Here is a 22814-nt window from a genome sequence, read left to right as displayed (position 1 = left end):
GTTCTATGAAAGTAGGTTGACCACCACTTGTCTAGATTCTAGATTATTATGATGTACCGAAGTACATATGATATTTCCGTGCAGGAATTCTGCGAAGAATGGATAGAACAGAGAAAAATTCTCTCCGGCACCGGGACTCGAACCCGGGTTTTCAGCTCTAAGTGCTGACGCTTTATCCATTAAGCCACACAGGATTCCAGTTCCGATGCCGGATCGAATCCCCTCAGTTTAAGTTCTACCTCTCAGTTTTCCCTTTGGTGGCCTACCCTCATGTACTGTGTCACAGAAAATGTGACAGTGGCACAATGTCCAACGCACTGTGTACAGAGATGCATTCATTACGAGTGACTAAGTGGCCGGGACCCGACGGGATGAGCACCGTCTTGATTCACTAAGTGATTACTTACGCATATCATATTATTATGATGTACCGAAATACATATGATATTTCCGTGCAGGAATTTTATCATATGATGAAGGATGGATAGAACAGAGAAAAATTCTGAGAGGTAGAACTTAAACTGAGGGGATTTGATCCGGCATCGGAACTGCAATCCTTTGTGGCTTAGTGGATAAAGCGTCAGCACGTAGAGCTGAAAATCCGTGTTCGTGTCCCGGTGCCGGAGAGAATTTTTCTCTGTTTTATTCATCCTTCATCATAGATTCTAGATGTTCCGGCCTATCATTGGAGCAACACTAGACTCTCACACAATTCGGATGTCCCTGATTGCGTGGTTAACACGATAATGGTTACGGTGGGCCTGGGTGCGCAGTCGATAGAGACTGGCCTTCTGTGCCTGAGATTGGAGATTCGATCCCAGCCCAGGTCGATGGTATTTAAGTGTGCTTAAATGCGACAAGCTCATGTCAGCAGATTTACTGGCATGTGAAAGAACTCTTGCGGAAGAAAAATTCTGGCACACTGGCAATGCTGATAGGCTATAACTTCGGCACTTGCGATCGCCATTAAATGTCATAATTTTTACATAGCTACGTCAGAGACGTTACAGAACAAGTACGTACTACAAGATAAAAGACAAACTCCCGTGGAATGGCGAAATCTCCATTCACGCCTGAAATCGAACCACGGACCGCGTACACGCTTTACATTCGACCATAGCGGCTGGCAACGATTTCCTTCTAGAAATAGTGATACGCGGAAAATAGTATCAAGTGAAGTAATGTAGGCTCGACCAAGGCCAGTGGAGTCCTGCAGCCCGGAGCCGTGGCGCTACTGCTCCTGCGTTCGTAATACCGCATCGCGATAGTTCACATTACGCCCGCGGCTCCACTCGCCTTGGTCGAGTAATATAAAACCTCATGCTGATTATTAGATATTATTTGTGAAGCTTCGGTTTTCCTGTCATCAAGCTCATGATTGAGCATGTAAGACTGGTGGTATTCTTCGTTGTTTCCATCCTTAAATCCCAGCGTAACAGATATTCAGGCCTCAAAAATAGATTTATAGAACGGAGAGAAAGGAGAGTGTGTTCAGTGAATACATTCGCATTAAGTGTAAGTGTGCTTATAGTTATAACAATTGCGATCTGATGACACGAAAGAAAATTAATACGATGGTGACACATACTGTCTCATTTTATCGTTTTTGCGTTTTGCATCAATTTACTTTTGTATTATGTGAGGAATTATACCTATTTCTGTACATATGTTATTTTCCTTACTATCATTGAAAGTCATAGATGAAATCATTTATTAAAATTTTCGTTTTCTGCACTGCAACCAAAGGGATTTCTTTTACAATGCCATCTGGTTTCATTTATACATTTTACGATATGTGTATGTAATCAATGTAGCAATTCATAAGAAACAGATATTCGTATATTGTGTAACAGTTTTAAATATTGTGTTTGTATCTTATTACGAAAATCTATATTTAAAGCAGACGGAAATATTGAAAGTTGTTAGTGGTTTGTAGTACATTACACGCTTGTGAAGTAACCAACTCTATTACGAAAATGAACTTTTTTTTTTTTTTTTTTTGGCCATTCATGACGAAAATTGTAAAATAATATAGACGTACTCTTATGCGCATTAAATCGTGCGTAGAAAGGTGTAATTTTAGTATCTTTCTGTTTTCATTAATCCTCTGAAAAATTGGCTTTTAAATTATTGTAGCCAGGAAAGAATAAGAGTTATGGGAGTACATTTATGACTTCTACAGGAAAGTATTAACTTCTGTTTTTCTCTGTTTTCGTAGTGAACAATCTTACACTATTTTAGAAAGTAATTCGTGTAGACATGTTTAAGTTTTTTTTTTTTTCTGAAGGTTTTAATTGCTGACATCTAATTCTGTAAATGTTCTCCGTAAAAAATGTTTGAAAACCTATACCATATCATTTATAACTTCACTTTATGTAAGAAAAGAATCAAGAAGAAAATCATTAAAGCGGATTTAAGGAAATTGCAACGTCGTTTTATTTTTTTCAAATTAAGACATATTAATTTTTGACAAGTCATTGGGTATCGTCTTTAGCTCTCACAAGAATTGTCTTGTAAATAGCGAAATGAATGAAATCCTTTGAAGAGTTTAGAATACGTCGCGGTACAGTAGTTTGTCGCTGGCTTTTGCACCAAATTATGAATTATAAAGAAATGCTGGGATAAATAAGGAATAAGAGTAACCTAAGAAAACCTGTCGTGATGGAAATCCCATGGAGTTGATCTCGTGGGACACGATACATTGCATCAGTTTGTTGCTGACTTTTGTACCAAATTGTGAATTATAAATAAATACTGGAGTAATCAAGATTTAATGAGAGTAATCTAAGGAAACTTGTCCTGATGAAAGTTCCATGGAATTGATGTGGGGTGTGATACGGTACAGCAGTGTTCGCTCGCTGGTTGGTTTTTGTACCGAATTGTGAACTACTTGTTTTTTTATTGTTTTTACGACACTTTGTTAACTGCTAAGATTATCTAGCGTCTGAATGAGGTGAAGGTGTTAATGACAGTGAAATGAGTCCAAGATCCAGCGCCGAAAGTTACCTAGCATTTGCTCTTAGTGGGTTGAGGGAAAAATCGGGAAAAACCTCAAGCAGGTAACTTGTCCTAACCAGGATTCAAACCCGGGCCCGCTCGTTTAACGGTCAGGCCTGCTAACCGTTATTAAGAAATATTAAAATAACTAAGATTTAATGACAGTAACGGAAGAAAGCCTGTTCTGATAAAAATCCGTTCGAGTTGGTCTCTTGAGACACGATACGATGCAGCAGTTTTTCCCTTCGCTTCTGCACCGGAATTTTGTGAAATATAAAGAAGTGCTGGAATGATTCAAGGAAACGAGTATCCCGATGAAACTTGTCGTGATATCATCTTTGTCCCTTACAAATTTCACTTCGATTTTCTTGGAATTGAATAAATTTGTCGGCGTGAAAAGCAACACTGATCGTTAGAATAACGTTGTGCGGTATTTTGATATGAATACTAATTATTCACTTCTATATATTTTTTTTACTGTATACTTATTGGAAGAGAAAATATGTTTAATTAATTAATTCATCATCATCATCATCATCAGCATCATTAAAGATGAGGGATTTGTGCGGTTTGTCGTCAGGTTGCCTGTACATAGACGTTATACAGCTGTATGCCCAGTGCCTGTGTTGACTTCCGACGTAAACAAACCATGCGAAGAGTACAGCCTAAAAATGACAAATGCAACACTCCGTTAAGGTCTAGCAGATCACAATATACAAATATGAGGAATATGTTGAAACATTAGTATAGTTAGAAGAAGAAACTTGCCTTTATGATTCATTCATAGCTTCAGAGCCATCACAAGCCGAATTGCACTCCACTACTAACATTATTAAATTATCGAATGTCAAACGTCGTCGTCGATCACTCACACAGGTTTTGAACTGCGAAAAGCTTCTTTCAATGTCACAGGACGTTAACGGTGCATATGTCAAGTATACTATCCTATCGTCTGATGATTTTGCATTATTCAGCATGTTACAAATTGTTAAATAGCTCTTATTTTTCTGTTATTTATTGTTTATTCTCTGTGTGCAAGGTCCTGGAGGTCCTTCCTTGATTTTTTCTGACACTTCTTTTATTATTGCTATGCAATCAGATACATAGTCTTTACGGAGAGTTGTCTGATTCGGAACGCGCTGCTTGGTATATTTTTCGAAAAATCCTCGAACGGAATGTGTGCTTTAATCATCATCGCACATATATCCTTAGCAAATTCTGGTTTTGCGTTTCATACTAATTTTGATGTTGAGGGAATCACCACCTTTAAAGCGCGTGAAATATTGTCTTTATATTTTCTGCTGTTACAACGTCTTTCTACGTAATACTTCCTACACAATATTTTAATTTCATACTCACATACTGTACATACAATTGTTTGCTTAGTTTCCGTCATTGTAGGTAACTACTGCTCACTACGTCCGTTCACCACTGCAGTGCATTGGACTATGAAGGTCTGTGTTCATTCCGTGTTGTTATGATAAGACGGCAGGTAGGCACATGGATAGCGTGTAGTTGCATTTCTTTTGGTTGCACTGGTCGTAGTTGTTCACCTGTCTGTCCACTATGCTCCCTGTCGAGTCAACGTGTTTTTCGTGCCGCGCACAAACCCCTCATCTTTAATCATCATCATCGTTTTCATGAATTTGACCTTTCTGTTTATTGTATTCTTACGCCTACGCTTGTGTAGAAAGAAAGGAAGAAAGAAAGAAAGAAAGAAAGAAAGAAAGAAAGAAAGAAAGAAAGAAAAAGAGAACATAGAACAAACACAAGACAAGAGGCACATTTTCAGTTAATTAGGCCTATAATTGGATAAACTGAGAACATTCCCGCACTCATTTTGGAGATATAGAAATGGCATTAGATGTGAAAATGCCAGCATGTCATTATTTGCATCCATATATTAGGGCTATGCATGGTTTTAGTTACATTGAGGTACAAATGTATGTTTATTTCTACACAGTATGAATTTTCATAGTTAATGGCAAATTTCTGTTTGTTTTTACATCGGATGATATAGTGAATTGCGAAGAAATTCCAAATGTAACAGAAATGAGAATACCCGAGAAAACATTATCCAAAATCTTCTTTTTCTAATACAAATTTCACTTTAATTATCCGGGTTATGAACCATGGTCTTCGACATGGAAGATACGCTCTGGTCATCCGAAAACCAGTGTTATACATTCTGATTTGACCATTAGTTATTAAGTTGTGGAATATTTCTGTTGGAATACGCATTGGGGCAGTGATTATGAATTTTATCATGAATTCATTATTGAAATCATAGAAATTATGTCAGGAATAAATTGCCCGCCTACAATTACTTGCGCGGAATTACGCATTTGGTTTTGATAAGGTAAGGTAATTTGTTTATTTCATATTAGGTGCACATTTTTTTAGATAGCGTATTTAACTGTGTATCGTGTTTATTTATTTGGTTGACATTTTGTTCGATTTTGCTCGTATGTATGATGAGGAGCAGATGGTTTTGACTCTCCCTCTATTTCTTCCCTCCTTCACCTCCCCCGTACTTCCTCCCCACCGTATCTCAAAAGTAATATTAAATTTTTATAAGAAGGATAAAAAAAGAAAAATAGAAAATTCTTTTTCAGAGTAATATAGGTTTATGGCTTCCATCTGTAAGATTACTTTAGACGTTTCGAAAGAAAGTGGACTTTTCTAAGAGATGGCTTGGTGTGGGGTTGAGGGGGTGAGAGAAGCATGGAAGAGAAAGAGAAAGAATGAAAGAAATAGTAGCAAAGAAGAAGCTTTTTTCTCCCTCTCCCTTCCTTTTTTTTATTCCGTTTTACTTTAAGAGTATTTTTGTGCTAAAAGCTGTTGTTATCAGATCCGCTCAGGTATTGTTACATTCACACACAAACATACAACGCCACCTTGTTCATAATATCCATGAAACAATGATTATACTCTACAACAGTATATTACAAAAGCGAAGCAGTACACTCATTTCGCCTAGGCTCCATTTCAAATCATTATTTCCTTTTTGGGTTATTGTTTTCTTGTCTGTAGATACTTGTTCCCTTCCTTGTTGAGTATTATATTATTCTTCCTCCCCTTTCCACCCACCAAACACTCCTAACTCAAACATCCCCCAGGAAGTTGATACAATGGAACGTACATAATCACGACGCTATAGCTGTTGTAGATTCTACAGTGAAGAGCTTTATTTAATCCATTCACCATAGTTTCTTGAAACACGATCACATCGTCTTGGAGCTTGCGAACAGATAGACGAAGTGCTACATATCCATCTCTCTTAGTAATTAACATGTCTTCAATTTTAGCCGTAATTCCAAGTTATGACTGCATAAACAACTTCCCTAGGTTAAACATAGAATTTGAGGACATTTTAGCAATCTGAATGGGATATTACATGGTTTGTTCGTGTCTTTCGTTTACAGTTCGGATCGTGTGCCTTCAGCGTCATATTCTACTGACGAAGCAATCACACTTGCTACGGATTTCAACTTGGTGTTGTCCGAGTGGTGCGTATAACAATATTATGATTGTTATTATTATTATTATTATTATTATTATTATTATTATTATTATTATTATTACTATTATTATTATAATATTATCTTCATAATAATCATCATCAGTAGTAGTAATAATAGTAGTTTAAATTAACAGAAAATTTGTTATCGATTCTAGGAATTAAGTAAGTGAAAATTTTCGATTATTTAGAATGTACTCTTGGAAGTGAGGGAGACTTTGTCCTTAACAAAAAATGACAGATTAGAGAAATGTTGTGGAAGATTGGAATGCACTCTATTAAAATAAATACCAAATTTGGATATTGGATGTTAAAAGAATACACGTAGCCTACGTAAATAGATAAAGACAAAAGCAAATAGAAAGGATAAGAAGACAGGAAACGGAAAATTTGCGCTTCATGATAGCGTTCGCAGACTGTAGAAAACTAGATTATAAATATAAATTACACGCGAGTGGAAAATAACAAATACAAGCACTAATTAAAGAACTGTAGAGAGAAAAGCTTGCCTTAGATTATAGGTAGAATACGTGATTATAGAAGCACAAGAATACACCTATAGGGAAAACAACTCGAATGCGCCCGTCAGAAAAGCGGCGAGAATAGTTTTAGTAAAAGAAAGGTATATAATTTGTAGCCTTCTGACTTTTTAATTGTATAAATTTGCAGTAGGCCTAGTTAACGTTAATTGAAATATTAACTTTGTCACTTCAAAACATGGTAATTGAAATATTAAATTTGTAACTTCAAACCCATATTTTATTAATCAGAAAGAAACTAGAAGAGATCATTCTGCCTATTTCGTCGATGTGCGTTATGAATGAAGATTTTTTTTTAATTTACCCATGGTGTATCAACTGTTTTTACTTAATGCCAGCGGAACTGCTTATGGCAAGATGGCGTTTCGCGAGATGAAACGAGGAATCGTCATGGATTAATTGGCATTTGTTTTACAGTTTGGACTTGGGCGTAGCTAATATAATTTAGAGAAATTATTTTTTTTACAGGAATACTTCTTTATGCCACATCGAAATTATAATTGATATAATTTCTTCAGAGAGAGAGAGAGAGAGAGAGAGAGAGAGAGGAATCAGTTGATATTTTTGACTGTTTTCCGTGGGGAAGTCTATCAAATATCGATATATCTACTTATGCCCCTGTTAAAAATTAATATGAAATATGGTGCATGCAATACTTATGCAAATCGTACTCTCAGCTATAATATGAACTTTTGTTGGAATGTTTATGTTTATCTTAAGTCATTTCACGATTATGCTCTTTGAAACTGTGTGTGTTTTTTTTTACGAAATTACGATACATTTTACGCATTAAAACAAGAAACTAACGGATTTAAACGAGAACAGGCTTCACACACTAAAGTATCTCCTAACCCTCTACACATACATTTTCTTTTCCGAGGAATTACACAGCTGTAAGGTTTTTTTGCTGTCTTATTTCACATGGAATGTCCCATATAAAGGCTCCCTTTTTCCCTTAACGTCAACTCCATACTTCCAAACCCATGCGCGACTGATAACTGAACTAAGAAGTAGATCAGGTTCCAGTCCAGAAGATGTACTGCAGCAGGATCTGTGCACATGTGAAAGACGTAATTCTAAGCTTTGCAGGCAGGCCAAGACGGAATTGCACCATACCTTCGACCTGGGATGCAACTGACAGTCCCCGTTCTAACCATGTTTTTTTCTTGCATTATGACTGAACAACTGGGAATAACAGAAAATACAATGATAGTGGAGATTATACAAATGAGATTTTTGGGATCAGGCGAGATACACAATTGCGGACAAAAAGTGATTGTAGAAATGAGATTCTTGGGATCCGCAGCAAGATACACAATTGCCGACAAAATTCGAAATGAAGGAAGTCGAATAAAGCAATAGAAAAATTCTAGTAGGCCCTACAGGGTTGGTTCCGATCTCTGATAACGAATTTGAATGATGTCATGTGCGTCAGGAATCACACCGACAGCTGAATTGTGGCGAGAGGTGACAGACCAGTAGTGAGTGATTCCTAATCAGAGTGCACGGTGTATCACAGTAGCAGTGCCCAAGAAAATCGGGCCTTTTTTTGGGAGGGGTACATAACAACTCTTTTCGATGCCAAGTACAGTCACAGGAGCTTGCAAAAAACGTGGTTTCGTTATTTCCAAGAAAGATATCTTGTGTGTACCTAATAAGACCGGCAAAGCTCGGTTGGGATTAATTCCAGAGTGGAAAAAGCAAGCAAATCCTTCCCCCCCGTCACAAGTCGCCGCACCCTACGACATGATACAAATTAATTCCATTCGAGCTTTACCATTCTTATTAAGTACACAGAAGATGCCTTTCTTGGAAATAACAAAACCTCGTTTATTGCAGGCTTCTTTTATTTTCACTTAACAGTACTTGGCATCGAAAAGGGTTGTTATGTACCCCTCCCAAAAAGTGTCGATTTTCTTGGGAATTTCTGCTGTGAGTAGCCGTGCACTCTGACTATGAGATCACTCACTACTGGTCTGTCACCTCGCGCCACAGTTCAGCTGTCGTGTAACTCCTGACGCACATGATGTCATCCAAATTCGTTATTAGAGATCGGAAACAATCCTGTATTAATAAAAAAAAACTTCAGTAGACCCTATTAATAAAAAATAAGCATAAGGAAAACTGGTATTCACGAGAATATAGAAGGAATTACCGACAGTAGAATATCTAAACATGGCATTGATTATTTGCAGCCCACAAGGACGAAGACACGAAAGATTGATCATGAACTGGATACAGCAGTTGGATATGAAGTCGCAACAGGTCTAAAACCTATTTTATGATTTGTATTTCTCGCAAATATTTGCTATATTTTCAACATACGTAGATTTTGGAGAATGAATTCTTTGTTTAATACATGCTCGTGAAGGGAATTAAGGGGATAATTTACCATAGAAAGTAATTTGTCCTATGTGGGGTGTTTGGAATAATTTACATAAATTGAAGGCAGGGACGTGTTATTCTGGGATATGAAGCCAGAACTACTCAAACAAGACAAAATGACTGCTTAAGTTAAGGAAGGGGGAATGTATACATAACAAATCTTAATCGCAGTAAAATTTATCTTATACTGAAATGAAACCGGAATTGAAATAGGCCTACAGAGTGGGTTAAAAGTCGCTTTCCCCAAACACGTCCTTACATTTAATTACATTCGATTTACATTTGACTACACATTCCTTTACAGATTTTGTTCAAAATAGAGGCCCTATTTCTCGATACACAATTCACAATGTTTAGACACTGATTTACAGATGACAGAACATAACTCACAATGTTAATCGATTTCCACGAATGACTGTCGTAACTGATGCAGATCCTGCGTTTTCTGAGCAAAAACATCATTTTTGAGGACATCCCACAGCGAAAAATCACATGGCGTCAGGTCGCATGATCTGGGTGGCTATTCTGTTGTGCCACGACGGCCAATCCATTCATGATATCATTGCTGGTTCAAGAAGTCGCCCCTATATCAAAATGTGGTGGTGCTCCATCCTGTCGTCATACCAACTGCATATCGGAAAAACGAGGACCGTTTTCAAGGCTTCACATCGGTAAAACAGTTGACGCATGAACATTGTTGCCAACCCACCACTTATGTATGTATGTATGTATGTATGTATGTATGTATGTATGTATGTATGTATGTATGTATTTATGTATGTATGTATGTAGGCCTTTGTATGTATGTATGTATGTATGTATGCATGCATGCATGCATGTATTTAATGCTCAACCAGACTGACTCAACATCATTTGGTTTCTGGCAGACCAGTCAGTACAAAGTCCTCATAGAAGGTTTAACATTTACAAGTTTTTTATAAACATTTAAATGTTCCCAATTCATAATACACGTAGAATTTTCCTCATTACAAACGACGCATTGAGGTGATGGTAAAATACCCAGTTTATATAAATATTCCGCCAGGTAGTCGCGTCCCGTGGCAATCCTTACGGCCTTATGGTCTCTTTGCGGGAGTAATCAGGAAGTATCTCTGACTTGTCACCAAGACCAACCCATTTCTTGCCATCACTCTTTATTTTAAGATCTGAGAGAAATTGATTCCTAAATGAGCGACCCACTACTTATCACACCAGCTATTCGTTTGTACGAGTATGAAACCTAAGAACGAATATTGGGGAAAGCAACTTTTGACTCGTCTTGTACTTTTATTTCAGGATAAAGATATGAATATTTTTGTGTTACGACTTGTTATTATGCAGCATATTATTGTAATGAGTGGTATAACTCATGATGAAAATTTCCGCAGTATAGCATTTTCGTAGTCATATACATAGCCATTTCGTGAAGCAGCCCATAACGCGTAGAGAGTTTCAGAAATCATTGGGATGCCTTGTAAATTATAATGTTTAAATAGAATTTTAAATGCAACGGACGATGATATAGATTCCTTTAAATAATGGCAATTTTTTAGGTCTTCACTTTTTAATTCGCTATCAAAACAATAATTGAACCGTAATCGAAGTTCATATAACCATCTGTAATTGAAGACCATTCTTTTTTATCTTTTGCTGGATTCCACTTGAGATATGGCGGCGCCGTAGACCTTAGAGATATGAGATAATGTGTAGTAGAGTGTGAATAGTCCCCTGGAAGGAATTTTAGTAATATGAAAAGCCAGAACGTGCCAAGAATGTGTAATATTGTGCGGAATACTCGATATCGGGATATACATACAGCGCACAGCGTGAAAATAAAACGAATACAAGATTTCCATTGAAAATTAACTAGTTTAAATGCATATGCGATATTAGGTTCTTAAATATTAGCTGTTATAAACAAGTCTGTTTTTATTGTAAAGGTCCTAAACCGTAATATGGACTGCAGTATCTCTTCGATATTTATGATCGTGCGGTTCCCGTTATTTCAAAGCTATACAGAGTCGATTTAACTTGGAAGCTCGATACGTTTGTTCGTTCTCTTCCACTATTTCAGCAACAGATACGTCGTCATTCGTGATCTCAATTGGTGACGTCAGCGCTTTGTCACACACCATTTATTTTATGCTTATGTATTATTTTCTGTTTGGTGAGGTGTAGTGTTATTTGTTATCTGATAAAAGTTATAAAAACACGAAGGGTTCGAAATTAGGAAGGCTACGGTCATGGAATACGGCCAAACGAGCAACAACAGGACTTCCTATAATACACTGCACCATCGATAAATATTATTACCTGATTAATTTGTTGTTGGTCGGTTGAATTCTCTCGGATCATAAAAGATGAGATTTAAATGCAGCGTCTATTAATTGACATTGTAACTGTGTGTATGAATTATCATTTACTATCTGGCTATTTTTTATATTCTGTTTTGGATGTTTTGTAACCTGTATTCTTCTACCTTCAGCATTCGAAATTATTCATATTCGGCTGGACTTGCACACATAGTGAGACTCCCGTGTCATAGTCAGCACGACACCGAACGTTCACATGAGGTAACATAGGACGTAATATTGACAATAGACAAACATTAAAATGTTCATGTTGATGAAAAAAACATTAATACTCATCCGGGGATAATATCATAAATCTGTGACATTAAACACCCGACTTCCCTTACCTTGCGAAAGGAACCATGCTGAAGACTTTCAGTCACTTTAAAAAGTTTTTATCCTTGACCAGGATTGAACCCAAGATCATTCGTTGTAATAAAAATTCAATTAAACTGATGTCGATAGATAATTCTTAAACATGAAGTATTAAGCATGAAGGTTAATAACAACTGATTATGGTCGACGATTAAAAACCACATTTTCTCTATGTAGCTCAAGTAAATAAATGTTTAACCATTGATACGTATGTATATTTTGTTGAACGCTATTATTATTATTATTATTATTATTATTATTATTATTATTATTATTATTATTATTATTATTATTATTATTATTATTAATGATAAGTTGAGATCTGAGATGGTTTTTCCTCTCAGAGCCATTTTTTTCTATTTATAGAAATTTCAAAACTATAATACAAGGTGATCCGTTTGGGTATGGATAAAGTAAAAACACCGTAAAACATTTACTACTGAATTTTATTTGTTGAAACTTTGTGCATACAACACTGAAAGATGGGAGATTCCTCAGAGCTCAACATGATCCTCATTGCGCGCCCTGCACAACTCATAACGGTGATGCAATTCAGCCCATGTCCATTGTAACACAAGAGGGGTGATTTGTTAGAAAGCTTGAGTAATTTTTACTCTCAGATCATCAATGTTCTTGGGTGTCTGTGAATAGACAATGTCTTTAACAAAACCCCACACGAAGAAGTTAGGAGGGGTTAGATCTGGGGAGTTTGGGGGTCAAGCCAAGAGATAGCTGCTTCTCGTACTGTGTTTCGCCTGAGACCTCCTGCATGTTTCTTTTTTTAACACAGAACCTGTTTCTACAGAAATGTTCGATACCACAACATTATGGAATCGTATTTAGGTGCATTACGTACACCATACTCACGACGAAATCCCCTTTGAACTCTTTTAACTCTCAAATTTAGCATACCAAAGAACATATTGTGCCCTGTTGATTTGTAGTAGCCATTTTAATCATCTACGATTTTCATTTGTCCTTTCAGATTATGCATTGTTGATTGTCATATAGGTGGAAACTCTCATCTTTTAAACATAATATAACCAGCAATAAATTTTTCCTACTATCATAATAGCGTTATAATAATAAATTAAAATTATCCATACCCAAACGGATCAGACTGTATATCTTGAGTACCGTAGTGTTAAATTATACCTTTGTAGGTCGTTTTCGGAGTTGGCTAGAATAATTTGATCTGCATACAGCAAGCGAAGTGTTATCAATCATGAAATGGGTAGGTATTTCAATTTGTCGTCCTTAATATTAATATTATGTGTATTTATGTGTGAAATTAGGTGACATTGGGTCCTGTTTTACACCTTATGTATTGCTTTTGCTTTTATTAAAATTACATTATTATTTTTTTATTTTTATTTTCATTTCTGTATTCTCACACTTACTTCAAAGGGCATAACAAATATTGGAGTATTTCAACTTCAAACAAAGCTACCCAAACCTGTGCTATATTGGTTGTTAATCAAACGTCTTTCGAAATCAATAATTTTCATGTATACTTTATTCGAGACCTTGAGAAAGCAAACACCGAAATTAAAATCGCGATTACGATACTTGCTGTGAAAAAATGACAGCGATCATGTCTTCTTCAAGTACCTAACTAATTTCCCCTGTCATCCCCTTAACAATAACAGTATCATCATCTCATAGTCTTTTATAATTTCTCTAGTTTAGTCACAATAATTGAACCATAACTGAAGGCAAGCGTCGCATCATTCCCTATTGTTACATGCTCTATCCACCGTTCATGATAGTATCCTTTGGATTTGGAAGCCGTCGCTTTTCACACGGGTGATTATGATTATTATTAGGATGATTATTTCACTTGTAATTAACAGTTTGTTATTAAGAAACCGTATACGAATAAATATGCCCCGAATGTGAACAGATACTCAGTGGCAGAAAAAATAATAGAAGCCACGGAAATGCGCTGCTTAAGATGGATGACAGAATATGATAAAATGGAAAACAGAAATTGAAGGCAAAGGAGAAAAAGCTACAAACTGAAAGCAACTTTCGAGAACTGAAACCTACCAAATGAAGTGAAATAAAGAAGACAGATATTTTCAAGTTACATATCCAGATGATAGATCGAAGATGCTCACGTGAAAGATTAATTAAACAATTTAACTCGTAACTCTAGTACAAATGTCCTTTTAATGTTGAAACCAGTATAGGAAATTAAGAAATCCAATACTCATGGTGGATCGTGGTGGAGATAGTAGTGATGCTACTGCTGTTAATCATAACGGTATTAGGATTAATTAGATCGTGACCTTGAAAAAGGCCGGCTTGAGGATTGTGATGGGCTTACTCACAGAACTCTACATCCTTAGAAAGCACGCACACAGGATGTCTCAGTGCCGACTGCAAGAGTAAACTGTCTGCCATGCGAATTGTGAACGAATTCTTTAGCATTAAATGTACCAGTTAGGGTACTTCATATCATAAAACCGAGACAGGGAATCATCATCATCATCATCATCATCATCATCATCATCATCATACATGGCATGACAGCCCATTGCTAGCCACCAAGTCACTCAAATGAGTGCGCTCCTTATATAATGGCAGTTGACTTAATATAAAACGGCCACAAAGGGGAAAAACACTGGAGGAGAGGAGTTCGATCCGGTGCTGTGGATTGGATTTCGGCGTAGCTCAATGGTGAGAGCGCTTGGTACGTAGAACGATCCCCGGCGCCGGAGCGAATTTTTATCCTCTAATATTAATTGTTACTATAACAGATATATTCTGTAGGACAAAAAAAAATAATAATCTATACGTAGATTGTTCTAGCAACAGTGCATATTTCTGTACAGATTACTGTGCATATTTCTGTGGAATCTCGGCCACCAAGTCACTTAAATGAGTGCGCTCCTTGAATAACGGCAGTTGACTTAATATAAAATGTCAGCATACATGCCCAACTTCGAGTCAGGCTACAAAGGGGAAGAACACTGGAGGAGAAGAGTTCGATCCGGTGCTGTGGATTGGGCTTCGGCGTAGGTCAATGGCGAGAGCGCTTGGTACGTAGAACCAAAGACCAGGGTTCGATCCTCGTCGCCAGAACGAATTTTTCTCCTCTAATATTAATTGTTACCATAACAGATATATTCTGTAGGACCAAAAATTAATTATCTTTACGTAGAGGATACCATACGTAAGGATTTTATGCAAGTTATTTTCTTAAATTGATTGAAGTTTTCAGATCTCTGATTCTGCCGTTTGATGTTTAAAAAGTTAAGCACAACGTTTTCATTTGATTTGAAAGTCTCAAGGCTGATCTGATTCGCTCTAGATATACAGGGCTATTTCCTCAAAAGTAACTAAAGTGCACTTAAACCCAGTTGCTTTTGACCCCTTCAATTGTTTCGATTTGTACGGTACAGAACGACTTATACGAAGAGACCGGCACTGTAGATCACAGCCACATCTCTCGGCGTTGGAGGGATGTTTCGAAACAATTCCGGTTCACGAACCAGGAAATGCCCATCCATGCTAAATTATTATCGGTGCTTTGAAAAATAACTACACATAGTAGACTACAATTGAGATAGAAATATGAGTCTTATTTTATTTTGTAGAAAAACTTTCAAAGTTACATACGTAAAATTATAGATGTTCAATATATGCGCCATTGGCCACTCTGCAGACATCTACACGATACAATGAAACCTCTCCTTACGGACACCTCCAAGATACGGACACTCCTCATATACGGACAGATTTTTATATTCCAACTGAAATAATATAGAAATAATGATAAATTTAACTCTCATTTACGGACACTCTTAGACACGGACACGGACAGCTGTTTCACAGTCTTAAAGCTTGCTTTATCTCCTGACTGCGGACAGAACTCAGATTTCAAGACCTAATGTGTTACAAAAATGGAAAATTTAGTTTTGAGAACTGTACAGAAATTCCTTAACATGAAAGAAGACAATAAGGATCTCGTAGGCTACCACTAACCCAGCCGGCTAACCCTTGTTAGCTGGAAGCGGGTGGATAAACAGTCATAAAATTTAACCTGCTTGATGGGTCCAAGGTTTCCGCGATCGTGAAATTGTATTCGACACATGATAGGGTTAGTAGGATTATTCTCTTCACTTCAATCAGTTGTTCTGTTTCGAGAGGCATGGCACCTGAATGCAAAGATAAGTTGAAAACTGTAAATTACATTACTGAACAACTGTAGACCTAGAATAAAATTGCATGGCACAGTATTGTATTTTTCCTTTTTCGGTCTTACCTACTGTAGTTCAGAGTTGCAAAGAATTTATTGTAGTACAGTAGACTGTATTCAGAAGATACGTAATGCATATTATAAATTTATTGATAGATTGGGGAGCCTCCCTCCCAATAAAGGACACCTCCCAGATGCGGACAGATGGTTAAGTCCCTTCGATGTCCGTAAATGAGAGGTTTCACTGTACTCCATTTCCTTTCATACACGCCGCAGCGAGTTGTCGGTGATGTTTGAAATGGCGACTCTGATACGCTCCTTTAGTTCCGGGATAGTTGCAGGCAATATATGGACATACACTTGATCTATCACATAACCCTTTAGATAAAATTCACACATTGTTAAGTCTGGTGAACGTGGTGGCCAAGACATGATACTCTGATGCTTGTCGATCCAGCTATGGCAAATGTTGCTTTGAAATTACCTGATATCACAATGAAAATGGGGTGGAGCGCCATCTTGTTGCAGAATGTAATCAGATCTGCCCTCGTTCAGCTGGGGTAACAGTTATTCAATGACCGTGTCGATATAAGTTAATCCTGTTATTGTTTTCTCGGTGAAGAAGAACGGGCCGTAAACGCACGTGTTGGAGAAAGAACAGAACACATTGACTTTAGATGAATCACTCTGATGCTGACTGTAACAACGGGGATTTTCCGTCCTCCAAATTCTAACTTTGTGTTTATTAGCTTTACCGCACAAATGAAATGTTGCTTAAACACTGAAAATTAGTCTGTCATAGAATCCATCTTCTTGTTCTATTAATTCTTGTACTGAAGGCAGAAAGCTGCCCTTTTTTGGTCATAAGCGTTAATGCTTGAAGCAGCACCAGGCGATATGGCTTCATTTGCAGTCGTTTCCGTAGCACACGTCAAACTGTCGTCTGTGGTAAGCTGAATTCCCTGCTAGCTCTCACAGTTGATTTTCTTGAACTACATTGGAACGTTTCTCTAATCTGGTCCACTTTTTCTCGCGACACGAAAGGGTGCCCACTGCCTTTTCCTTTACACAAACACCCAATTTCGACAAATTGTGCTTACCATCTGCGAATAGAATTGTAGGAGGTTGAGTCTTTGCAAAATTTAATTCGAAAGTGCCTCTGAACAACGGTAACAGATTGATAATGGTGAAATCCATAGTACAAAAGGCTTTCTCCTCGCCTGTCTTCGGCATATTAGAACAACTGAATTCTATCGCAACAATTTTATTAACATTTACACAACATTTAGGAGCAAAGGATGGAACTTCGAGAGCTTTTCTATAAAAGAAAACAAGTTTCATATTCCTATCTAAGTCGCTAGGCGTGGTATAATATATTATGTCTAGCGATCTTCTAAAACCCCCGACAATCGTTTAGAATAGGCCTGTATTCTCTTTCTGTACTTGACTCTTTTTAGAAATTTTTTTGGGTCGTTTTATTTTCTAAATTTTATTTTATTATCCTAGAGACATTAGCTCGAGATTTTTGGGTTTTTTATCGTATGACAAGCAGAAACACTCAACGTTTCGGAGCGTGGTATCATCAAAGAAGGCAGGGAAAGGGAACCTCTCTGTTGTATCCGTTACCAAAAGCTGGAAGACATTTTTTTGCTAAGGAATCCGAAAGTTATGTTCGCCTTTTCTACCTTCCCTGAAGTTAATACGCAGTTCCGAAATGTTGGATATTTTTTGCATCTATGATATAATCCAAAAATCTCACTTCGCGTTGAACATTGTCAAAAGTCTCAAACCATTCCATACGTTCTGTTTCATCGTAACTGCAAAATTTTGTCCGATTGTTTCTGTTTTGACGTAAAAATTATTTTGTTCTGAGAGACAAGAATAATCCTCTTTCTTTCTTCTTGATTTAATGTTGTTGAATTATAGAGGTCTTTATATTGTACAGGTCATGTTGTCTGTGTAGGCAACTTGAAATCATTTGAAGTTCTGCTAGCGTGAATTTTTTTGTGGCCATTATTTTCTTCGGTTCTTTTCTTTCCGATTAACTCTCGCAGAATAACATTTCATTTTTCATAATGCTACATCATCGTTGTCAATACTCATGAACAGTCATATCCCTTCTCCCCTTCTCATTATATTGTTCAGATTTCAAGTGGTCTCCTAGCCCTAAGGTTTGTAGAAGTGGATTCTAATCCTGAAGCGAGCGGAGAAAGCTCGATTGCAATTTTATTCTATGTTGAGCTTCATTCTAACTGTATACACATGCTTCACATTCCCAATCTTTTCTCATCCCCGCCAACTACAACTACTACTATCACTGCCTTAGTCGTAATGTTATCGTTGCATTTTCTCTTATTATCCTTCCCTTTACTTTTATAATTTTTCTAGCCCATCAACGTGTACTTCTTGCTTATACTTCTCTGTTATAATTTTCTTTACCTCCTTTTTATGCTGTCCTTATTTTGCTTGTCTGCAAATTAGCAACACTTCTTTCATCTATAATACATTTCACTTGGACTCGCCGTTATTTGAATTCTGGACAGTAGCGTTGAAGTTGGACGCTCTTATCGTCCTAACGAGCGCCATCGTGCTGTCATTCATCATTATAAAAGTGCGCCTTGTATTTGCTTGGTTGATATGTTGAAGGTAGTTATTACTTCATATACAGGATGTTTCCGGGCGGTGTTACTGACTTTCAGGGATGATGGGGAAGGGCACATGTATCAATTTGAGATAAGGAACCCTGGTCCAGAAATGACTGAGTCGAAAGTTATAAGCAAAAATAGTTGTGTGGAAATGAAATTGTAATTTGGCACCACACGCCCTCCTTCTCTTAACCTTTGGAACAGTCGTGAAAAAAGATGGTATGGGCCAGATGTCTCGTACGTGGGTACTTGCCCGATACAATCTGTGAGCTTGTCTACTGTTCCCATTGGCTCATCCGTATTCGAAAATCAGGTCTGCATATTCCGCTCTCGTGTACTCCTCCATTTCACTAGGACTGATCGACTGGACACTGCAACTTGTACACATACACTGCTGTCTACAGACGTGCGTATCAGGACCGACCGTGTCCGTTACATATTACGCTATCTGCATTGCTTTAGTGTAGTTTCCTGTCTCCACCCCTCAGACAGTGCACTGAACGGAATACTGTAAGTAGACAACGTAAACAACGTCAGATGAATGCAGTATGTGTCAGATGTAGAGATAAATACACATAAATAAGGTGTACAGAGGAATAAAATTATTTCATTTCCACACAACTATTTTTGCTTATAACTTTCGACTCAGTCATTTCTGGACCAGCGTTTCTTATCTCAAATTGATACATGTGCCCTTCCCCATCATCCCTGAAAGTTAGTAACATTAGCCCAGAAACACGCTGTATAACAGAACATAATCATATTTAAAGTATGTGTACAAAATATACAATAATGATTTAAATTTATGATCTATTAATATAGCATATATCAAAATTAATTTATTTTTACGTAATTGAACAGACTTCATGCCTATGAATTTACCTTAACCCTAGAATGCTATCGTCATTGAGTAGTACTCTATTGCTATTGATACGTGAAAATGACGTACTACGAGAAAAAAAAACTATTTTTGAGGTCTACAGGGTGTAAGGGTATAAGCGCCGTCCTTTTCATAGTCGTCGGAGACGATGTACAGAACAAAAAAATGTCCATACAACGTAGGGTCAAAATTTGATAATTATCCCAGAAAAAAGTTTATTTTCTTATTTTATTTGCGTTATACTGCTTATATCGTTAGTAAAATTACGAAAACAATTACATCAGTAGATATATTTTTTAGTTTATTTAACAACACTGTATCAACTACAAGGTTATTTAGCGTATGTGAGATTGGTGATAGCGAGATGATATTTGGCGAGATGAGGTCGAGGATTCGCCGTAGATTACCTGGCATTCACCTTACGGTCGGGGAAAACCTCGGAAAACCCAACCAGGTAATCAGCCCAAGCGGGGATCGAACCCGCGCCCGAGCGCAACTTCAGACCGGCAGGCAAGCGCCTTAACTGAGTCACGCCGCTGGCTCATCAGCAGATGTATCTAGCAAAGAGTTAATAGTAATTTAAATAAATATTTGTGTGTTCTATTACGTTTTCGTGAAATTAAACAAAAATACTTGCTTAAATTTGTTAATATTCTGGCATGAAAGACGTGGCAACGTTCAGCAGGCAGTAGGCCTACTCCGCACAGACGTAAATACGAGTCAGCTGAGTTCAAGCTCCCTGTTCATAGTTCTACTGCCGAGCGGATGGCAGTTCAGTACAGGGTATTCGATAAACAACTTACAATGTCATTCACAGTTTAGGAATATCATATGTTTTTAATTTATGGAGAAAGTCGTCGTAATTCAAGTGTTGCAAGAAGGATGTACAGTCGACGTTTTCCTCAAAGAAGATTACCGAATCGGCGAACTTTTGTAGCAGTTTCTCACGATTATTATAAAGTAGAAGCCTCTTACCTTATTTAGAAAATCACACAACCAGAAATTTGTTTAAAAATGATACTGCTTTACGGAAGCGGGAGAGATTAAAATGTTGCATTAGAAAAAAGTTCGTGTGATTTTGTGCAGAAAACCATTAAAAATGGAGTAATACTGTTACATAAAATGTAAATTTACCATAATGTTCTATTATTGAGATTGAAAGTTTACATTTGCCGCTCGTTTTGGGTAAACAACAGTATTGTATTTGTCCTGATCCGCTCCTGCATTAGAACAGAGCATCTGTTTTGTGCCTGTATGTCTATACCCGCTTGAAGTGTACTGTGTACTTCTAAACCCCCTCCTCCCCGCTTGAACTGTACTGTATACTTCTAAATTCCCTCCTCCCCACCCAGCAACGTTAATAATTAGTTAAATATTGCAATTAGAAAAAAAAATTGTAAATACATTTTTTCTTCCTTATGGCATGAATAATCATCAGTTAAAATAATGGCACTTACACCCTGTATATTTGTTTCAGAATATAATTTTTATTTCCTTATTTGTAGTTTTATTTGCTTAGGTCTCGTTCTTGTTTCTGATTTTTATTTTCATGGAAATAAACTTACATTAATATAAAATCATATAAGTTAGATGTAACTGCAAGACATTATTTCTGAATATAATTTTCATTTATTTTCTTTATTTCTTCTTTTATTTATATGTATATCTAAATGAATTTACAGGAAACACAAAACCATATAAATCTAAGTACAAGAAAATATTTCAGGATACAATTTTATTGCTTTCTTTAGTTTTATTTATTTCACTGTTTGAGTAATTTTTATTTACAATAAAATCAAATAATTGTTATAAATCTTGGTAGGCCTACTAGTGGCAGCTCTAGAATGCACAAGAGTTGCTAAACATATAAATTTCTAGTACTGGAAGAATGATTACGATTTTTATTCAGTACAAATTAATATAATAAAAATTGCCGCGTAATAATAAATCTGATTATTAAATATGGCGAAATAAGTCAAATATGCATTTTCTTGTTGAAGTAGAGAAGTACGCCCGCGAAGTAACTTTTCATACAAAATATGCATTTAAACGTACAAACAATTATGTGAAATCATCGACAAGATATAATTGTCAAAAATACAACTTTTGTTTATGTTTTGGAATAATAAATTCAATGTACGTTTTTGATATAATTAGTACTATACTGATTATCGTGAAACACTGGAATATCGAACTTTAAATAGCGACATTTAATAGATTTAATTTTCATATCTATCTTAGTTGCATCATTTCGTGTCGATTTGGGAGAACTGTACATTAAGATTTCCTTTCTGTGATAGTGAAATTATGTAGGTAATGCTTTACGCGTTAGTGTTTTAGATCAACTTGTTTATCAGAAAGAATTGGTTGTGGTTCATCGTGAAACCCGCAGCAATAAATTGCGACAGCAACAGCAGCGAGCAATGAACAGAAACTGTCTGTTCTACCTCATAAAAAGTGTTACGGATGCCCATATAGCAGGTTATACTACAAGCAACATATATATCTTTCCCATTTGGAAGTATTTTTGTGTGTCAGTTTACGTGTGTGTATATTTTTAAACACTCTTTATTTTCTGCATCCTAAGTTTAATGGAGATGATATACTGTTTATGGTGGTCGTAGGCTGTGGTAATAAAAGTGGAGCTTTGCGAAATTGATCCGCGTGAAAATTGTGCATTTGTTATGTATTTTTGTGTGTATAGGAATTACTACCTTACTTCTGCTTCTCTCCATATCAGCGTTGCAGATTAGATAGGGAAAGGATACGTGTAACTGATTTTTTGTGTAGATGTCCCGAATTTTGAAGACTTCATCTTTTTCAATCGGATTACTACATTTAAAATTCATGTTGATCCATTAGCTAAATCACGTTTTTATCTCCATAGTTTGTGACTGCTATTGGTTTCTTCTGAAGAG

At 36.7% G+C, this 22814-nt stretch overlaps 1 long non-coding RNA gene across 2 annotated transcripts in view; it reads left to right on the top strand.

Moving 5' to 3' along the window:
• Window positions 1-22814, top strand: part of LOC138701012 (uncharacterized) — a 731347-nt gene that overhangs the window by 150934 nt on the left and 557599 nt on the right. For both annotated transcript variants that reach the window (XR_011332423.1, XR_011332422.1), the window contains exon 3: window positions 6423-6506. This is a non-coding gene — a long non-coding RNA (uncharacterized lncRNA). The remainder of the gene's footprint in view (window positions 1-6422; window positions 6507-22814) is intronic.

Source organism: Periplaneta americana, chromosome 1, assembly GCF_040183065.1.
Source record: "Periplaneta americana isolate PAMFEO1 chromosome 1, P.americana_PAMFEO1_priV1, whole genome shotgun sequence".
Classification (NCBI taxonomy): domain Eukaryota; kingdom Metazoa; phylum Arthropoda; class Insecta; order Blattodea; family Blattidae; genus Periplaneta; species Periplaneta americana.
Note: the sequence above shows the minus strand (reverse complement) of the source record. Positions and strands in the feature narration are given on the sequence as shown.